The sequence below is a fragment of the Chenopodium quinoa genome, unplaced genomic scaffold, assembly GCF_001683475.1.
Source record: "Chenopodium quinoa cultivar QQ74 unplaced genomic scaffold, ASM168347v1, whole genome shotgun sequence".
In the NCBI taxonomy this organism is placed as follows: Eukaryota; Viridiplantae; Streptophyta; class Magnoliopsida; order Caryophyllales; family Amaranthaceae; genus Chenopodium; species Chenopodium quinoa.
Window position 1 is genome coordinate 5,734,436 of NW_018744304.1, and position 14,122 is coordinate 5,748,557.

At 34.2% G+C, this 14,122-nt stretch overlaps 1 long non-coding RNA gene across 2 annotated transcripts; it reads right to left on the minus strand.

Annotated features, from left to right (window-relative positions):
• Window positions 1-5,805: 5,805 nt before the first annotated feature.
• Window positions 5,806-13,671, minus strand: LOC110695733. 2 transcript variants are annotated; one of them, XR_002506193.1, is made up of 10 exons: window positions 13,338-13,671; window positions 12,770-12,856; window positions 12,605-12,685; window positions 11,618-11,851; window positions 11,048-11,181; window positions 10,138-10,972; window positions 8,404-10,041; window positions 7,970-8,206; window positions 7,775-7,872; window positions 5,806-7,083 (listed from the first exon to the last, which is right to left on the minus strand). It is a non-coding gene; the product is annotated as an uncharacterized LOC110695733 (long non-coding RNA). The 2 variants fall into 2 exon arrangements; XR_002506192.1 differs by having other exon boundaries at window positions 12,770-13,671.
• Window positions 13,672-14,122: the final 451 nt, after the last annotated feature.

Consider the following 14,122-nt stretch of genomic DNA (forward strand, 5'->3'; position numbering starts at 1 on the left):
CCGACTTGAACACCCGAATTAACAGCTCTACACGGGAAGTAGGCGTTGGGGGTTTAGATTTAATACAACGAAATAAATCGAGATGGAAGGAAGAAGACAGAAGAGGAACGAACTCAAGAGAGAGAGAGAGACCATTTAAGGAAAATTATTGGAGATAGACCACTTTAGAAAGATCACTTAACAAAAAGAGGGAAACCACTTGATTGATTACTTATGAAAATAAGAAAAATTAGCTTAGGAAAAAGAGTTACTAAAATACTATGGGCAGCACAACTGAATGTCTTGTGCGCGGTATTATGGTAAGATTCGATTTTATATTTTTATGAAATTATGAATCTTCCGCAAGTGCATCACTAGAAGTTGCGCGCGCAGGACCAGCGCAACTCATTGAGATGCGTGCAGATTTTTCTGCGGCAGCATTGATTTTTAACCTAGGCGCCTCTAAATCCGTCATAATTAGGTTTTAACCTCGGGCTTAAGCCTAATTATGATCGGGCTTAGTTAATTTGGACCTTAATTCATTTTATTTTGGGTTAGGCTAGTCATTTTGCCTTTTTTTGACTTAATCATTGTCCATAAGCATTCTTCACGTTGATCCAACACAATGATGGTTTTATTTATCGTCATAGCACTTCATGTCGGGACAGAAAGCCAAAAGTAGATGTCTACACCAATAAGTGTCTTGTTAACACCTACCAAGAGAATAAGAGATGTTGTATAGTGGGAACTCTAGGGAGGGTACTTTGTAGACTGAGTAGCCCCTTACACTAACCGATTAACCCCTGAATAAGTAACCCCAACCACACTGAAAACGCGATGAAAAATTATTAAGTGAATGATGAAAAAATAGAAAATCAAAGTGTATTAATTATTATGGGATGGAGATTCCCTCAAAAAATTATTATGGGATGGAGAAGGTATTAGTATTCCTTTTTCTTTGTCAATGCAAATATTTAAATAATCAAATTCATTTATTGTTACTAATTAAAACTTATGCTTCCATTTTAATAATATTGCAACAATTACCATTATAGAAATTTGCACAAATATTGTAATATTTTCTCTTAATGTCTCTCTTCATCACATGAATCTCTCTCTCTTTTTTTTTCTTTTTATTTTTTATATTGTATTTATTTTTTGGTTTTTTTTAGACACATGAATCTCTATTTTATTTCTCTTTATCTCTACTCATCTTAAAAATTGAGCCTCCTCCAATTTTGTAAAACGAGGAAGTATTTACTTAACTAGACTTAAGTCATGTTCTGATTTACTGAACTAAGCTGAGTTGAACTAAACTGAACTGAACTTATAAGAGACAAGCTGAACTATTTAACTATTGATTAGTGATGTTTAACTAAGGAATAATGATCTTTGATTATTTATTATTATATATATAAGTGTATATACAAAAATGCATATTAAAATATTAATGAAAAAAATAATAATATATTATTAATATTTAATGTTATTATTATTGTTATAATTTTTTTTGTTATTATTATTATTATTATTATTATTATTATTATTATTATTATTATTATTATTATTATTATTATTATTATTATTATTATTATTATCGTTTTTTTAATATATGCTAATAAGAAGGGGTGTAATAAGGGTAATAAGGTTTTTGTTGTTTTAACATACTAGTTGAGCCATCGCGCGCGATGCGCGCGATAGCTCAATAAACACCACTAGAGTGTTATTAATTTTAGTTTATAATAAATGTGTTACTAATTCGATTCATTTGTAGGTTGGGTTTTGGGTTTAGTTTTGAGAATTGATATTAAACTCTTTATGCGAGCGATAGCCCAGTAAAGTAGAACCGAGTGTTGATAATTTGTAGTATAAGCAAACGTGTAATAGTAATTGCTATAGTTATTGTTAAAAATTATTGCTATTGTAATAAAGCAGAAAAAATTATTGCTATGGTTTATAAACAAATGTGTAAAAGTAATGCCGCGATAGCCCAATTCACAAAAACTGGATGTAGATAAATGCTAATTTCTATAAAGTATACAAAAAAAATTGGTTGTGAATGTTAGTATCTAAGAGTTGTGTTGTTATCGAATGCAAGTATTTTGAATTTTAAGTACATTTGGTATATTCGTTTAATGTAACTATTAATTTTGTTTTATGATTTGATTTTCTATTGAATATGGATATGAGCTCAATATTTGAGCTTCTTTATTTTTTTAAAATTAAAAATGAGTGATAATAAGTTTTTGTATATAAAATTAAACATAATGTATTAAAGGATACTATCTCGTTGTCTAATTTTCAATAAAAACGGAACACAATCGTATGAAAAATAATTAACCTATGTTCATTTAAAATGATTTACAGATAACTTGTTTTAAAATGACGTTTAAGCCAAAAAACGATTAGCAGAAATCAAAAATCGTTTCAACACACGTATATATATACCATGCATAATAGGAAAAGATACTTTCTATTTCTAGATTTTTAAAATGTAATTTTTTTTTATGCAAATATGGGAGAACCCGTACACAATAACAACTAAGATACAACCATTCGTGGCAAGGCCACTCCTATGATATCCTCATGGAGTAGGTGCTTTATTTTCGATGGCGGAACATCGAACTAAATCACACAATCCGATTGGATGACACCTAAGTTAGCCAAACTATCGACCACTTCACCTAAGTTAGCCAAACTATCGGCCACTTTATTCCCTTCCCGATTACAATGAAAAACAAAAACAGACCAACCCTCCCAATTTAATAACCTATGACAACTATTTAACATATGACAACGCTCCCCTCTCCGGGTAACTGGATTCTTAGAGCCTCCACGCAAGCTTGATTATCCAACTGTAAGTGTAGCTTCTGTATGCCCATTGCCTTTGTGTAGGGAATAGTTTCAAGCATTTAAAATCCCACTAGCTTGAACCCCACTGTGATCATACACTAAAGTATGGTGGCGTCCAAAAGGGAAGAAGATAGAGCAAAAGAGTCGCCAACAAGTTTTTAAGGAACTTGTAAACCGTTCACGAGGTGAAGGTTACACCCTTTAACGATCCAAGAGATCGTCAACTCCATAAGGTCATGAACCAAATAAGGGTTAAGGGATGATGGTACAAATCCAACCTAAAAGAGATTGAACCTGCCCTAATAATAGGCCTCTACTTTATTCTGCTCGTATTCATGTGCGCTTTCTAACTAACATACAATCAATAGGATTAACCCTAAACCCGTTTAATCTATGTTGGTTGAATATTAAATGCACAAATAAACTATTATTGGCGATCACTTGAATTATAATCACAATTAACCCTAAACAAGATTATTAATTATCTTATTAAGCGTGATTACAAGTACAAATTCCCTTTAAACATGCAATAAAGGTGTGATCAAGCAATAAATAAATATAATCAAGCAACATAATAAATAATCAATATCATGAATAATAATTATAATAATCATAATAATAATGATAATCATAAATAAAATAATCATCATCAAAATACTAATAATAATAATAATAATAATAATAATAATAATCATGAATTATAACAATCATAATCATAATCATATTCATGTTAATATTAAATCATAATAGCAAGATCCTAGGCATGATACTAACAAGATTAATAACAAACCCTAGCATGTCACTAAGCAATAAAAATCAAATCTTTAGCCCTAACATGATACTAACATGAACAAATATTAGGAAGAACATAGGAAGCATCATAGTTTTAATAATACTTAATATTAAAATTAACCTAGACATGATACTAGGAATCATAATAACAATCTAAACATGATTTCTACATCATAAATCAATTAATCAAGTAAAGCACTTACTTTGATGCTTCGTACCTCTTTCTAATAACAAAATACACACGTTAGTAACTTCAAGGAAAATAATAAAAACAATCAAATTAAATAATTGAAAAAGAGATTTGGGACCAAACCCTCAGAAATTAAAACCTTTCACGTCTAGGGCGAAGGCAACTTCGAATATGGCTAGGTGTTTCTAGATCTTGTGAATGCGGAATTTTGTATGAAAAAGCAAGAAAGAATTGAAGAAAGAAAAGAATGCTAAAGAATTAATGTTTATTGAGAATAGAGAGATGAAGATGATGAATGAATTGCGAATGAAGAGAGTTGGTGAATGAAAACTTGTGAATGAAGAGAGTTGATGAATGAAAACAGAGTTTTCAATACGATATTTATAGAGAAAATCAGCCAAAAAAGATAATTTAACAAAACAGAGTCTGACAATCGCAAAACAGGATTGGCGCCAACCCTGGCTAGCTGGCGCCAGGCACCAATGGCTAGCGCGTGGCGCCAAGCCTTTGGGGTTGGACGCCAAACTGGATTTCAACGCGTTTTTGAAAATCTGATAAATTTCCCATACTGGAAGATAAAATAATATAATTTCTTCGAAAATGCTATTTGATCTTGATTAAAACTCTGAAAAGTCCTAATTGAATTAGGAATGAAAAAAACCCTTTTAGAATATTCTAGAAGACCAAAACCATTCCTAATTGCATTAGGAATGATAAATCATATTAGGCCCTCCCCTAGATCATTGGGCCGTACATAAAGCTCAAACCGGGCCCTGTTTAGTAAATTGGCCATAACTTCCTCAATATTCATCGGAATTGGGCTTATAATATATCGTTGGAAAGGTCTTTGCAAGCCCCATCTAACTACACCACTATTGGACCCATATCATGGACCAACCAAACTGGATTGGATGTTTTCTTAAAATAAAGTTTTCAAAATCAGGGAGAAGAGAAAAGAAATAAAACTTTCCGCAACACTAGACCTTTCCACACTTCGTTTCATTCGATTATGATTCAATGTAAAAGGTACTCATCACCGGGTTTGGTTTTGGGGAGACACAAATGGGTGTCTACACTTTGCCATCTCAAGGCCAGTCTCAACAGCAGCTAATTCTGCCTCGAATGCAAAGCATAAACCAAGAGGAGCAGCAAAGCCCTTGATGAAGATCCCACGATTATCTCTGATTACAGCCCCTGCTCCTGCCAGTCCTAGTGTGCCATTTGAAGCCCCATCTATATTGAGAGCAAAGAAGTCCATAGGAGGTGCTGACCATCCAATGAATGCTTCCTTCCTGTCCTTTTGATCAAGAAAGCTCCTTCTAGAAGAACCACTGTCATACATTGCGGCCTATGTTACATCAACACAGTTTCTGATAAAGTTACCAGGGTTGATAGGGATTTCAGCATTCCTTCCAAAACAAACACAATTTCTCCACTTCCAATTCCAACACAAGGCAAGAGAGAAGCAAGTTGGCCATTTTTCTGAATATATTAAACCATCGCTTTGAGATTCTTGCTAACCCATTCCTTTAAATTACCATTCCAAAAGGAAGGGTAATTGGCAGATGCACCTATGCTATGCCAAATTGCACGGGCTGCTGGACAGTCACTATAGCAAAACACTATATATTGAATTGAAGAATTTCTAAAGTTGTACTATAATGATCAGAAATCACAGTTAAACACATTTAGTTTTTTTTTTTTTTTTTTTTTTTTTTTTTTTTGGTAGGAGAAATTACTAATCAATTTTATAAAACCTTAAGTAAACACCACCTAATTTTCTATTTCAAATTGGAAAGATCTTAATTCATATACAAAACCGATGAATGATCCCAATCAAATTTGAAATTATCGTTTGCAACCATGAATCTTTATATAAATAAATAATGCGGTCTTTATAGTTTTTATATAAAGAATATTTTTTTCATATAAAAAAACTATAAATAAATACAGACTGCATTATTTTTTTTATATATATAAAACTATTCGTTATATAAATAAATCGATCAAGCCACAAACCATGAACTCGTACCACGTACCGAATTGAAACATGAATCTGGTAATACTACTCCTGATTTATTTTCTCTCTCTCAACCCCCTCTCTCTATCCCAGACCTTCTCTAACTTGGGTTCTTCTTTCTCGATGCATCCCTCTATCCATGCTCCTCTCTCGCTCTTTCCCATGTCCCTTTTTTTTTCTCTCTTTTGCACACCTTCTCCCTTCCCCCCATCTTTCTCCCTCTTCTCCCAACTCATTCCCATACCTTCTTTTTCTCTCATTTTGTCTCCTGCCTCCCTCTCTCTCGGCCCCTTTCCTTTTCCGGTATGCCCTTTTCTCTCCTGGCATGCCCTCTCTTGACTCCCCAATATATAGATAATTTGGTGTCACATTTATCCATCATCCTTTATATTTTAATACTTGACTTATATGGTTTTACAAACTTATTTAAAATCTTTTTCAAAAGTATTGTTTACCAACTCCAAGTTTACATACTAAAGATGATCCTCTAAACAGTTTACATACTAAATAAATCGTGCATAAGGTGTTGAACCCACATCTTATGCACGATAGCATAATGCTTCACCAATTAAGCTAATAGCCTTCATATACACACAAATTGCTATGATACAATCTTAAATACCCAAATTGCCTCAAATTAAACTACACACATCTGACATCTTAAAGCATGTTAATTGTAAAGGTTAAAGAATAAAGCAAATCAATCCATAATCTCTTTTTAGTCAAAATGTTATGAACTAAAAGACTCATAACTTCAACTTAAAGCACAAGATGAACAAAGGACAAAATAAATTTGATTCATGAGTACCACTTCCAAGGTTTGGACGACTAAAATGGAGGCATTCACATTAAAAAAAAATAGTAGTAGTAATTAAGTATTAGTTCTTTAAATTACACCTGGTATTCACTTTCTTTTGTTATAGTAGTTAATACATTTACATAAAAAAGACTTAACAGGAAGCATAGACACATTACAGCAAGTCCCTAAGAAATAGAAGTAGGCAATATTATTGTAATTAATTATGAGATTTTCAAACATATTAGAGTAGTTGCATGAGTTCAATTGATTAAGAAATATTTACAAACAAAATGTAGCATACCTCTTTGAGAAACTCAATAGGACGAATTTGAAATCGCATATCACACCTATGAAGAGCTTCCGAAGAGAACTGATGTTTGTCGAGCCACCATAGCAAGTGGATCAAGTGCTTACTTGGTCACATGATAGATCAGCTAAACAAAGTCCATCCTGCAAAATTTCAGCCCAAACAATCACTAATTAGAAGCATGTAACTTCTTACACCTCCCTTTTAGTATATAGACCATAGTCAGATTTTGGAGCAAGTTAAGACCATTAATTTGAAGAAAACCAAACAGAAGCAATTGTCAACTAAAATCAGAGAATAGAGCTTATCAGAGTGCCACTTTATTTAATAATTTAACAGGAACATTGCAAATTAAGCAAATTAACCTGACACTTACTTGGATTAACGGAAAAGACTGGACATGAAGCATGCTAGTTTCAAACTCCAAGAGAGCAATAGCGAAAATAGATAATCAGCGCAGTACAGCTAAACTAACTTTCTAAGCCCAATAATAAAAGGAGTAAATAAATGACATAGCCCCCAAATTAATTTACAAATTATAGGGACAGAGATAGAATCAAAGAGGGTAAAAACTCATAATTTCAAATCAAAAACCCATATTCAAAAAGAAAAGAAAAATTGGAAACAAGCCTTTCAATTTCGAGAGTAGACTAAAATATTGATTCCGAAAAAGATGATGAAAAAAAAAACAGAAAAAATTATAACAATATTCTTAAAAAAAAATCATACAAACATAAATTACGCACAGATTTCAATTATTCATTTTATTTAATTTTTCATAGGCTGAATCTCTTGTCAATGTTTAATCAAGGAAATGAAATAGGTGTGATCTACCTGAGTGCTCAAAATGAAGGGCCAGGACTAACTGCAGAAGATATCACTGTAGTCCATCATCATCAACTCTTTCAAAAACTCAACGCATTAGCACAAACCTGTAAAAAGACATCAAGTCACTTGATTTAGCTAAAAAAAATAGTAAAGAATATGAACCACAACTGATGGTGATATGATGATATGTAGTTTAAATACCTGTTTCACCCTAACAAAAGATGTTGACGATCAACTTTGTCATTCTAAAAGTGGCTTCAATGTTAAAGACAGGTCATATTTTAAATCCATTGCAATATACAACTTTGAATTCTGGACAACTAAGCTGCCACGTTCAAAACTTCAAATGATCTTCCTTGCCTACTTCATAAGTTCAAGTGACATATCTAGCATCATTAGGTCTTCATCATACATTTATTGCTTTGAAAGTCACTAAATCTGTCATGAATAGATATATTTTATCAGAGGAATTTTCTCTCACCCCTTAATCTTAATTCACATTTATCAACAATAAAGTCCATTATAGGTCAATTATCAAATTTAACACCCTGTCACAATTAATCAAATAGCAACAACATAATTGAACGTTACCCAACATAAAAGAAATTAAACGAAACAAAACTTGACAAACTCACCATACCGCCTTCAGCATCATGTTCCCTAGCAAGTTCTTGTAGGAACCAAACAACACTACCTTCATCAGCAACCTCTTGCTTCAACTCTAACAATTCTATAATGAGACTTTCATCTCGATTAGGGTTAGCAAACGCTTCCTATACACACAAAAACAAAAACCACATTGACCCTTCCATACCCACAAAACCCATCATTACAAATAATTCTCTTAAAAAAAATTAAAATTCAACGTGATGATTAGGAACTTCCCGTACACTGCTCAAATCCTATAAATATAATTCAAATTTGCACATAAAACAAAAATTCAAAATATTGTTAATTTCCCACAAATATAACTTAAATAAAAAGCAAGAAATTGGGAAATTTGGCATGTAAAATCAAGAATCTATCAGGAAAGGTCATTGATATTGCCCCCACCAAATAATGGGTGCTCAGTACATGCATTATCCACCATATTTTAAGAAAAAAAAAAACAGCATTTCAAGCAAAAAGAAAACACAAAAATCAACCAATTTAAAGAGAAGACGATGAATTAAACCACGAATATAGTAATGAGAAATTGACAAAACCCAAAACATTCATACCTATCATACCAGAAAGTTGTTTTGCCACTTTTCATAGCGCCGCAAATGAATACAACAGGAGACAACATTCTGGTAAAACTTTTTGCTATGGTGTCTGCAGCGTATAAGAGGCAAATAGCAGCAGATAAGCCCGACCTTAGACAGAGTGAAGAAAAATAGTCTTTTTTGAGATGGCACGTGCAAATTTGAAATCACAAAGCTAAAAAAATAGAAGCGAGAATAAGCTTTTTATACTGAATAAATTTAACCTTAATAACGCATAAATTTAAAACTACACATTTGTATAAAAGAGGTGAAGACAACAATGTAACAAAAACTGCAGCTAGAAAGGTGCAAGCCAGATTGCCGATTCACGAGTCATTATGCTCTTCAAAAGATGATACCAAATTGCAAGCATTGATGTTGGTCTTATTAGTTACGAGTACCCTGTAATGCTAACATAAATATCTAGATAATCAAACATCAACATAAATATCAAGATAATCAAACATCACAGCGCACTTGAGCTATAAGAGAGTAATTTCATAGCACCGATGATATGTCATTGAGATTCTATGGCATCACAAGGAAAATGCATAAGCAGGTGCACACTTGCCTAATTATATCAATCCTATTCACTTTATAATACTCCTTATTTATCAGAACATATCAAACATCCAATCATATCTACTATGGAGTATAATTCAGCAGATCACACTACTAAGTTGCAGTCTCGCACCACATTACACCATTGAAACAAAAGTTATCGACTTCCTTGTCAATCAACTGCAGTAAGCAAAAGATAAACAACACCAACACATACAAACTCAGAAAAACATATTACAGATAACACAGATTTGCCAATGCCGATGATAATACATCAAAATTCTACGAACCAAAGACTAAAACTACATAATTGGAAAATTTTACAGAATAGAAAATACCTCAAAATTCTGAAACAACCCAAAAACATACATACTGTATTTCTTAGCAAATGCCTCAGCTTCAGCAACTGAATTCAATCTAACAACAGGCTCACCCGTCTTCTTCCTTGCCCAAGTCAGTATCTCCTCCCTAATCCAAAACCACATCTTCAAAATTTCGAAAAAAATCCAAATTAAATATACCCTTCAAATTCAAATTTAACAAAACATAAAATTAAAATCTTACGCAGAAAATCCACCAATATAATGCTGAGAAGTGCCATTGATGAAAAGAAGTGCCAATTAGTTGCTGGTGACCAGCCCACCTCCCCCACCCCGAGCCTACCTACTCGCTAACCCCCAAATCCTCGACCCTACTCTTCTCCACGATCCTACTGCTCCGTCCTTAAACAATTTTTGTTCTTTTGTCTCTCCTTCCCCAAACACCACCACTGGTCCACCCCTCTCTCAATCCCCACCACCACTATACCACTCCAGTCCCATCCCACCACCAGAACCGCCCCTCCCCTTCTTGACTATTGCTGCCAACCTCCCCCTCACCCAACAGGCCAAACCTCCCACACAACCCACCAACCAAACCTCCCCCCTCACCCAACAGGCCAAACCTCCCACACAACCCACCAACCAAACCTCCCCCTCACCCAACAGGCCAAACCTCCCACACAACCCACCAACCAGTCTCTATTCCACCCCTACCCTTCTACAGCCCCGATTCCACCAATTTCCGACCACCGTAACCAATCCTCACCACCAAAAACTCCCACACCCACACACCCCACCAACGAGCCAGAATCCCCCACCTCACCCAACCACAACTCCCTTCTCCCTCACAAACAGCAGCCACCAGCAACCCTGGTGCCCTGATGCTGCTCCATCTCCTTGCACCAAACAGAACAACTCCACATCACCAATTCTTCAATTGCGCACCAAATCACAGCCAACGCCACCAATTACCGCCAATCTGCCACCCACAATCATCAATTTGATACCGTTTTCAACAATTTCTCCTTCCACCGTTGATTTTATTGAGATTCGGGATTGATGATGATGGTGAGCATGGCCTACCATTGGTTTGGTATCTTCAGTACTAATATTTTAAATAAATTTACCCCAGTATAAATATTAAATAAATTTACCTAAAAAATTGAATTTGTATCTTCTCGAGATCATCTCAAAGTTCTTCATTTCCAGTGAGCTTCTCTCATATTCAACCTTTACAATCCCCTGACCTACAGATCTTGGATCTGAAGGAAAATTACTTGACCTTCCTCTGTAAAAGCAATAAGATGTTCAGTAAAAATCAAAGTAAAATCAAACCAACAGGCCTAACTTCTACCACAGCATTATTCATGAGAAGAGGATCAAAATTTAAAATTTATATTTTTAACTTCTGTTTATAACTTGTGCTTCTTAATTACAGTCAAACTTGTTATACAAGTTCCAAATTCAAGATACACTCCAAATCCAAAACCCTAGATTCGTACAGTTCATGACTTTCCTAAATCTTGCTATCTATGCCCCTAATGTATACCAAATTAACCAAAACCCTAAAGGACTTGTTTACCATCTACTCATAAGGACATGAAAATTGTCTATCATGAGGTATAAAATTTCATACGTTATGGGGCAAACAAATATAAATAAAAAAATTTAATAACCCTTGAAAGCTAAAGCATATCATAGATTAGAAAAATTTAGAAATTTACCCATAAGATTAACACGAAGACGACTGCTAAGCTCCACAAAAAGCTCAAACATCGGACCTAAATCGCCGACAATGCCATGATGATAAAGCAAAGTAGATGAGGCTTTAGCGTTTACATACATAGCTGCAGCTCGTTCCCCCTTTGAATTTGGAGCTTTAAAACATCAATGCCAAGAATTGACAATAATTTCTCGCCACCAGAATTTCATCAGAGATCACCGTGTATACATTAGAGCTGACAGGAAAAAAAAAAATGAAAATTTAGCAGCAATTGATGAATTCAGTCCCCCACCCCCGTTCTTTTTCTCTCTCGTCAGATATTCCTGTTTCAAAAACCTTTCCCCCAAACATCTCCTCTTTTATGAAAACCTAAAAAATTTCCAGCTTAAAATCGATAATCCGGAAAAATTCAAGCCCAAAATCGACAACCTTGATAAAACTAAGCTATATTAAGACTCAGAGACCACCAAGACAAAATCCAAGTAAAAATTAGCAACCTAGAAAAATCTAAGCAAAAAATGCGATGACCCTGTTACACAGACCAAAATTATTGAACTGAAAATCGATCACCCAACAAAAAAAATGAGCTGAAAATTGAATACCTAAAAAAAAATTTTAAGGTCATAAATCATAATCAACAACCTAAAAAAATTAAAGTTTGTATAAAGATGACCCTTTAAAGCTCAATCAAACCATGTAAAAGTAGGGGCGGAAGCTAAAAATAACGTAAGTTCTAATATTTTAAGGTCCCTAATATAAAATTGAATTTAACAATAATCACAATAGCTAGATTAACCATAGACTAATTTAGGAAAATTATGAACAACATATCAGAATAATTGATTTCAATAGGAGTAGTATTTTTTTCGATCCCAAGAATCTCTTTTTTTAGCCATGAAAAATAACCTAGTTCATCCCACACATATAACCCAATGAATCTCAAATTATATCCCAAATTATAGGGGGGAAAAAAGCAAAAAAATTGTACCTTAATTGAGTGAACAGAAGGCTACGATTCTCCATAAGCTTTTCCAATCCACCCCTCTGATTTCAACACAGTTAATCTAACCTAACAAAGGTATGAATAACCAACATCGAGTAAAAACAAATAGCATTATTTTATGTAGAAAGATACAAGGATATAATTTTCTACCTTTAATTGAATGCATAAGGATCATCTGATCATCTCCATCAGCAAGCATATGGATTCAGAATTTCGGAGACCCACTGCCCTAACTCTCTGCATTATGAGACTATATCATCAATTATTTTGTTCTCTAATTTATTGGTGACTTTCAAAAGCAGCAACCAAGCATATTAAAAAAAAGTCTAAACCATGAGTAGAAAAAGCAATCAACAGTGTAGGAAAATTTATGAACCTAAGCAAGATAAAAGAACTCATCTCTAATTATTGTGATAAAACTCAGCATACCTACAAACAGAACAAGAGAAAATGATAGCTTTCATTACAGGATAAAATCTAATCAGATTAAATTATATATCAGTGGTAATCAAAGCATGTATGCCATCATTTGTGTTTCTACCTATACAATCCAGAAATGTTTAAAAAATAAATAAAAATAAAATCATACAAACAATAAATTACTCACACAGAGTACTTAATTATCTGAATCCTAAAATTGAATCAGAGTAACATGTAAAACAGTATACTCTGATTGAAGAAAAAATATTCAAATGATTTTATGTAGAAAGAACCATACCTTGATCAGAAGCCGCTACAATGGAGAGTCGAAGAGTTTGTGAAAAATGGAAATAAAATAGGATGAACCGATCCTAACTACATAAAAGAAGAAATTGGGCATTGCTAAGAAATTAATCTAAGAGTATATGATTTAAGGATCCATTAGATGAAATTGGGCATTGCCCTGAATCCTAATTCATTATAACAGATAATTAGGGATCCCAAAGAATAACGACATTTTATTTGACGCCGTAACTGCAACTGAGTTATTTGACATTTGTTTCGGGGGTTTTTGTCCCTTAGGAGAGTTACAACACTGAAACTTGATTCAACTGAGGACGCCTGTACCTGCAAAGCAAACGGACCGCCGGATGGTCGGGGGTCCGCCTCCGAAGATTAAGTTAGCAAGCGTTCGGTAATAAAACGTGCGGAAATAAAGTTACCTGCTCGGATTCCAAGCTCAGGTAAAGTGTGATAAGTGACGTATTGTCTCGTATTGCGTGTAAAATTCTCTGTTCTGTCATAAATGCCAGAATATACCTATTTATAGGGTCCTTTTGAAAAGTGTGCCCCTCCTAGGATCTGGTGACCTAGGAATTAGGTCACGCCGTTTTACGGCGCCTCGGGATTTGGGCCTTTGAAGGCCGCCATCCCAGGGCCAATGCCTGAGTGTCACTGAGCCCAAAAGGATTCTGAGGCACCTTTTGAGTGACACGTGTCGCCACCTAAATGATCCCTTCCGGATCTTCAGTCCGCGTAGGACAGAGAAGAGTCCGCCCTCCACGTGTCATCATTCCATGGGTC